Source organism: Stenella coeruleoalba (genome assembly GCF_951394435.1).
Source record: "Stenella coeruleoalba genome assembly, chromosome: 2".
Taxonomy (NCBI): domain Eukaryota; kingdom Metazoa; phylum Chordata; class Mammalia; order Artiodactyla; family Delphinidae; genus Stenella; species Stenella coeruleoalba.
This window is the reverse complement of record NC_137147.1, coordinates 31,100,620-31,108,568: the sequence shown is the minus strand read 5'-3', so window position 1 is coordinate 31,108,568 and position 7,949 is coordinate 31,100,620.

Here is a 7,949-nt window from a genome sequence, read left to right as displayed (position 1 = left end):
GAAATGCTGGGGATGCAGCAACAATCAACTCTGATATTGCTTATGGAAGTTAAAGTCTAATACAGGAGGCAGACATTAAACAAATAAGGACAATTGTGTTGAGAACTCCCAAAAGAGAATGTTAGGGCCTGTGAAAATGTATAAACTAGTGTGAGTCAGAAAAGGCTTCCCTGAGGAAGAGACACTTGATCTGAGACGTGAAAATGAAGTAAAAATAAGCAAGCTGGGAGGTAAAATGTAAAAATTTCACGAAAAAGGAACAACATCTTCAAAAACGTATCATTGGCATTTGACAAAGTTAACCACTCCCTCCTCCTTGAACTGCTTTCTTCATTTGGTTTTCAGGGGCTCACTTCTGGCTGCTGCTACTCATATTCACTGCTATTCTTCCATATCTCCACAACCCTGAATGATGGAGTGTTTTAGTGCTTAGTCCTCGGGTATTTTCCCCTCTCTCTGCACTCATCCTACTGGTGATCTCATTCCACCTCATGGTATTAAAGACCATATACATGCAGATGACTCCAAAATGTGATCTCCAGCCTGAGACTTCTTTAATATCCAGATACATGCTTCCAGCTGCCTACTTGTCATCACCACTTGAATGTCTAATTAACACCTCAAAATAAGTATGTCCAAACTGAATTATTTATCTCCCCCCTCCCATCCGCATCCCTAAATCTGCTTGTCTCAGTCTTCCCCATCCCAGTTAATGACAAATCTATCTTTTGAGATGCTCAGAACAAAAGTCTTACAGTCATCCTTGATTCTTCTTTTTGTTACTTCATATCTAATCTGTGAGCAAATCCTATTGTTGCAACCTTCAGAATATACACAGAATCTGATTACTTTTCACCACCTCCACTATTACCACATGGTCAAAGCTACCATCATCTTTCACCTTGATTACTGCCATAGCCTCCTAATTTGTCTTCTGCTTCCATTCTGATCTGCAACACTCAATTCCCACACAGGAGACAGAGTGAATTCTTCTACAAGTAATGATGCGTCATATCATCATTACTTTGCTCAGAATCCTCCAAAGATTTCCCATCTCATTCACAATAACGGTCTACAGAATATTCTATAAAGTCCTACCCAGTACAACTCCTGACACCACTACCCATCCCTTCCACCTTATCGCTCTGATTCATCTCCTACCTATTCTGTACTTTGTTCACTCCTTTTCAGCTGTTCTCCTTGCTGATCCACTAACACACCAAAGCATGACCCCACCTCAGGATCTTTTTAATCCTTGTTACTTCCTTGACCTGAGTGGATGGAAGGAAGGAGAAATGGAGACAAAGTAAAGGGAGCACACAAAATCTCACATACTCCTGGATGCAGAACAGAAGCAGTTATTTGAAAGGAGCCTGGGTCAGCCCTATCTGATGATCTTGGAGAGTCTCTGGAGAGGCAGGAGGCAACTGGAGCTCACCCTGGGGACACAGACACTGGTGGCAGCCATTTTAGGGAGGTTGTCTACCACATGGACACTGGTGCTGGCAAGCGTCATTTTGGAATCCTCCCTCTAGCTTATCAGCCTCAGGACCCAGCCTTGCCCCCACCCAACAGCCTGTAGGCACCAGTACTGGGATGCCACAGGTCAAGCAACTAACTAGGCAGGGACACAGCCCCACCCACCAGCAGGCGGGTTGCCTTAAGAACCCCTGAGCCCACAGCTGCCTCTGGACACGGCCCTGCCCAACACAGAGCCCAGGACCCAGCCCCACACACCAGTGCACAGGCACTAGACCTGATACCTCCAAGGTCCTGTGGCCAGAGGAACTGGGGCCAAGCTCTTCCCACCAGTGGGCAGGCACCAGCTGCAGGACAATTGCAGCCTGCAGACCCAGCCCACCCACAAGCAGGCCAACACAAGCTTTAAGACACCTCAGACACTGCAGCCAGCTGTGTCAGGAACTGGCCCCACCCACCAGCAGCCAGCAGCCTCTGCACAGGCAGGGCCTGGCAACCAAAGATACTGGAGGCCAACCAAGCCTACCAGACCACCCACAGTAGTCAGCCCACCACAACAGAACGACCCACTCAGCCCACATAGGGGGGACCCCTAGAGCATACAGCTCTGATGACGAGAGGGGACTGCACTGCTGGGACACACAGGATGTCTCCTACAAAAGGTCCCTTCTCTAAGGTTGGGAAACATAACCAATCTACCAGTAACAGAAATGAAAAAGCAAGCTAGGCAAAAATGAGGCAACAGAGGAACATATTCCAAATGAAGGAACAAGGTAAAACCCCAGAAGAAGAAATAAGTGAAGTGGAGACAGGCACTCTACCTAAGAAAGAGTTCAGGGTAATGATTATAAAGATGATCAAAGAACTCGGAAGAAGAATGGATGCAGAGCAAGAAGTCAGAAGTCTTTAACAAAGACTAGGAAAATATAAAGAGCAACCAAACAGAGATGAAGAACACAATAACTGAAATGAAAAATACACTAAAAGGAATCATCAGTATAGTAAATGATACAGAGGGACAGGTCAGCAAGCTGGAAGACAGAATAGTGGAAATCACTGAAGCTGAGCAGAGAAAAGAAAAAAGAATGAAAAGAAATGAGAACAGTTTAAGAGTCTCTGGGACAACATCAAACATACTAACATTCACAATCTAGGGATTCCAGAAGGAGAAGAGAGAAAGTGGCAGAGAACATACTTGAAAACATAACAGCTAAAAACTTCCCTAAGATGGGAAAGGAAACAGACATACAAGTAATACAAGTACAGGAAGCACAGAGTCCCAAACAGGATCAACCCAAAGAGAAACACACCAAGACACATTATAAGTAAAATGGCAAAAATTAAAGGTAAAGAGAGAATATTAAAAGCAACAAGGGAAAAGCAACAAGTTACATACAAGGGAATTCCCATAAGGCCATAAAGCTGACTTTACAGCAGAAAACTTTGCAGACAGGGAGAGGCACAATATAGTTACAGTGATGAAAAAGGAAAAACCTACAACCAAGAATGCTGTACCCAGCAAGGCTCTAACTCAGATTTGATGGAGAGATCATAAGTTTTACAGACAAGCAAAAGCTGAAAGAGCTCAGCACCACCAAACCAGCTTTACAAGAAAAGTAAAAGGGACTTCTCTAAGCAAGAAAAAAAAAGGCCACAACTAGAAACACGAAAATTGCAAAAGGAAAAAGGTCATCGGCAAAGGCAAAAGTACAGTAAAGGTAACAAAATCAACCACATGCAAAGTGTGTAGGAAGGTTAAAAGACAAAAGCAGTAAAATCATCTATATCTACAGTAAACAGTTAAGGGATATCAAAACAACTAGATACAAAATATGTCAAAAACAGTAATCATGACAGGAGGAAAGTACAAATGCAGGGCTATTAAAATGTTTGAAATCAAGAGATTAGCAACTTAAAACAGCATAGATAGATAGACAGATAGCTACATATAAAGCTCATGGTAAACTCAAACCAAAAATCTGTAAGGGATACATACACACAGAGAAAGGAATCCAAACATAACACTTCACCAGACCACAAAAGAACAAAAGAAGAAGAAACAAAAAAGAACTGCAAAAACAATAAAAATGGCAATAAGAGCATACATACCAATAATTACTTTAAATGTAAATAGTCTAAATGCTCCAATCAAAAGACATAGAGTGGGGCTTCCCTGGTGGCGCAGTGGTTGAGAGTCCACCTGCTGATGCAGGGGACACGGGTTCGTGCCCTGGTCCGGGAGGATCCCACGTGCCGCGGAGCGGCTGGGCCCGTGAGCCATGGCCGCTGGGCCTGCGCGTCCGGAGCCTGTGCTCCACAACGGGAGAGGCTGCAACAGTGAGAGGCCCACGTACCACAAAAAAAAAAAAAAAAAAAAAAAAAAACAGACATAGAGTGGCTGAATGTATACAAAAACAAGACTCATAAATATGCTGCCTAAGAAAGACTCACTTCAGATCTAAAGACACACATAAACTAAAAGTGAAGGGATGGAAAAAGATATTTCATACAAATGGAAATCAAAAGAAAGCCAAAGTAGCAATACTTATATCAGCGAAAATACACTTTAAAACAAAGACTGTTACAAGAGACAAAGAAGTACATTATATAATGATCAAAGGATCAATCCAATAAAATATAGCAATTGTAAAATATACACACCCAATGTAGGACCACCTAAATATAGAAAAAAAATATTAACAGACTAAAAGGGAGAAATTGAGAGTAACACAATAATAGTAGGGAACTTTAACACTCCACTTACATCAATGGACAGATCATCCAGACTGAAAATCAGTAGGGAAACAAGGGCACACTTAGACCAGTAGAACACATATTCTTTTGAAGTGCACATGGAACGTTCTCCAGGATAGATCACATGCTAGGCCACAAAACAAGTCTCGGTAAATTTAAGAAAGTTGAAATCATATCAAGCATCTTTTCTGACCACAACACTATGAGACTAGAAATCAACTACAAGAAAAAAACTGCAAAAGACACAAACTCGTGGAGGCTAAAAATATGTTACTAAATAACCAATGAATTGCTGCACTAAAGAGAAGTTTATAGCAATACAACCTTACCTCAGGAAATAAGAAAAAATCTCAAACAACCCAACTTACACCTAAAGGAACTAGAAAAAGAAGAACAAACAAAACTCAAAGTTAGAAGGAAAGAAATCATAAAGATGAGAGCAGAAATGCATGAAATAGAGACTAAAAAAAGAAAGAAAAGATCAATGAAACTAAGAGCTGGTTCTTTGTAAAGAGAAACAAAAATGATAAACTTTTAGCCAGACTCATCAAGAACAAATCAGAAATGGAAAAGAAGTTATAACCACAGAAATACAAAGGATCATAAAAGATTACTGTGAACAACTATATGCCAATAATGAAGAACCTACATGAAATGAACAAATTCTTAGAAATGTACAATCTCCCAAGACTAAACCAGGAAGAAATAGAAAATATGAACAGACAAATTACCAGTAATGAAAGTGATTACTGGTGAAAAAAGTGATCAGCAATTTTTTAAAACTCCCCAAAAACAAAGAACCAGACAGCTACACAGGTGAATGCTACCAAACATTTAGAGAAGAGTTAACACCTATCCTTCTCAAACTATTCCAAAAAACTGCAGAGGAAGGAACACTTCCAAACTCATTGTTCGAAACCAACATCACCTTGATATCCAAACAAGACAAAGATTATCAGAAAAAAATAAAATCAGAGGCCAATATCACTGATGAACATAGATGTAAAAATCTTTGACAAAACATTAGTAAACCAAACTCAACAGTACATTACAAAGATCATACACCATGATCAAGTGGGATTTATCCCAGGAATGCAAGGATGGCTCAATACCCATAAATCTATAAATGTGATACATATTAACAAATTGAAAAATAAAAATCATATAATCATTTCAATAGATGCAGTAAAAGACTTTGACAAAATTCAACATCCATTTATGATAAAAACTCTCCAGAAAGTGGGTGGTATAGAGGGAACAAACCTCAACATCATAAAGGCCATATATGATAAGCCCACAGCTAACACCATACTCAATGGTCAAAAGCTGAAAGCATTTCATCTAAATCAGGAACAAGAAAAGGATGCACACACTTGCCACTTTTTATTCAACATAGTATTGGAAGTCCTAGCCACAGCAATCAGACAAGACAAAGAAATAAAAGGAATCCAAATTGGAAATGAAGAAGTAAAACTGTCACTGTTTGCAGATGGCATGATACTATACTTAGAAAATCCAAAAGAAGCTACCAAAAACTACTGGAGTTCATCAATGAGTTCAGTAAAGTTGAGGGATACAAAAGTAATATACAGAAATCTGTTGCATTTCTATATACTAACAACAAACTATCAGAAAGAGAAAATAAGGAAACAACTCCATTTTCAACCACATCAAAAAGAATAAAATACCTAGGAATATACTTACCTAAGGAGGTAAAAGATCTGAACTCGGAACACTGACACTGATGAAAGAAACTGAAGATGACACAGATGGAAAGACATACTGTGTTCATAGGCCAGAAAAATTTATATTGGTAAAATGACCATACTACCCAAGGTTATCTACAGATTCAATGTACCTACTGAAATACCAATGGCATTTTTTCACAGAACTAAAACATATAATTTTAAATTTTGCATGGAAACACAAATGACCCTGAAAAGCCAAAACAATCTTGAGAAAGAAATGAGGTGGAGGTATCACACTCCCTGACTTTAGACCACATCACAAAGATACAGTAACCAAAACAGTATGGTACTAGCACAGAAAGAGACACACAGATCAAGGGAACAGAATACAGAGAAAGTCTAGAAATAAACCCATGCACTTATGGTCAATTAATTTACAACAAAGGAGGCAAGAATATACAATGAAGAAAAGATAGTCTCTTCAATAAGTGGTGCTGGGAAAACTGAACAGTTACACGTGAAAGAATGAAATTAAAACATTTTCTCAAACCATATACAAAAATAAACTTAAAATGCATTAAAGATCTAAATGTAAGACCAGAAACCATAAAATTCTTAGAAAAAAACATAGGCAGAACACTCTTTGACATAAATCATAGATCTTTGGATCTGTCTTCTAAGAAAAACAAATAAAAGCAAAAATAAACAAATGGGACCTAATCAAACTTATAAGCTTCTGCACAGCAAAGGAAACCATTGACAAAACAAAAAGACATCCTACTGAATGGGAGAAAATATTTGCAAATGATATGACCAATAAGGGGTTAGTGGGGAGAAAGTGGGGAGGGGCAAGATAGAAGGGTATTAAGAGGTACAAGCTACTATGTATAAAAACAATAAGCTACAAGGATATATTGTATAGCACAGGAAATATAGCCAATATTTTATAATAACTATAAATGGAGTATAATCTTTAAAAATTGTGAACCACTATGTTGTACATCTGAAACTTACATAATATTGTAAATCAACTATACCTTAATTAAAAAATATTTTTAAATGTGCCAAAGCCTTGAATAGACATTTCTCCAAAGATATGCAAATATTCTGCTTTAATTTTATAATTAATTTTATTAAAATATTTTATGTAAAAACAAATACACAAATGACCAATAAGCACATAAAAAGATGGTCAACCTCACTAATTATTAGGTGTGATTTTGTGATTTATAATAAGAAATATATATTTGGTCTTCTTCCTGGCACAGAACTCCTAAAACCCTTGGAATTTCCTGAGGGGAGAACCATAAAGGTGTCTTTTGTGATGTTAATGAGGTGACTTTTGGAAAGCCCCTATGTCACCTAAAAATGGGAGCTGGTCACCAGAGGAACCAACCTTGTGATTAGAGGGTTTCGATCCCACCCCACCCCCACCTCTGGGGATGGAAAGGGGGTTGAAGTTGGGTTTGATCACCAATAGACAATAATTTAATCAATCATATCCATGTAATGAAGCCTCCATAAAAACCTTAAAAGGACAAGGTTCTGAAAGCTTTCCGGTCAGTGAACATGTGGAGATTCGGAGAGTGGTGCACCCAGAAAGGGCACGGAGGCTCTGCACCCCTTCCCACATGTATTGCCAGATATTTGTACATCACTGTATGTAGCAGCATTATTTTTTAAAAAATATTTATTTATTCGTTTGGCTGTGCCGCGTCTTAGTTGTGGGAGGTGGGATCTTCATTGCTGCGTGTGAGATCTTTAGTTGCAGCACAAGGGTTCTTTAGTTGCGGCATGCAGGCTCCTTTAGTTGTGGCATGCGGGACCTAGTTCCCTGACCAGGGATCGAACACGGGCCCCCTGCGTTGGGAGCGCATAGTCTTAACCATTGGACCACCAGGGAAGTCCCTGTAGTAGCATTATTTACAATAGTGAAAAGGTGGAAGCAACTCAAATGTCCATGGACTGAGGAATGAATAAACAGAATGTGTGTGTGCATACATATATACATACAACAAAATATTATTT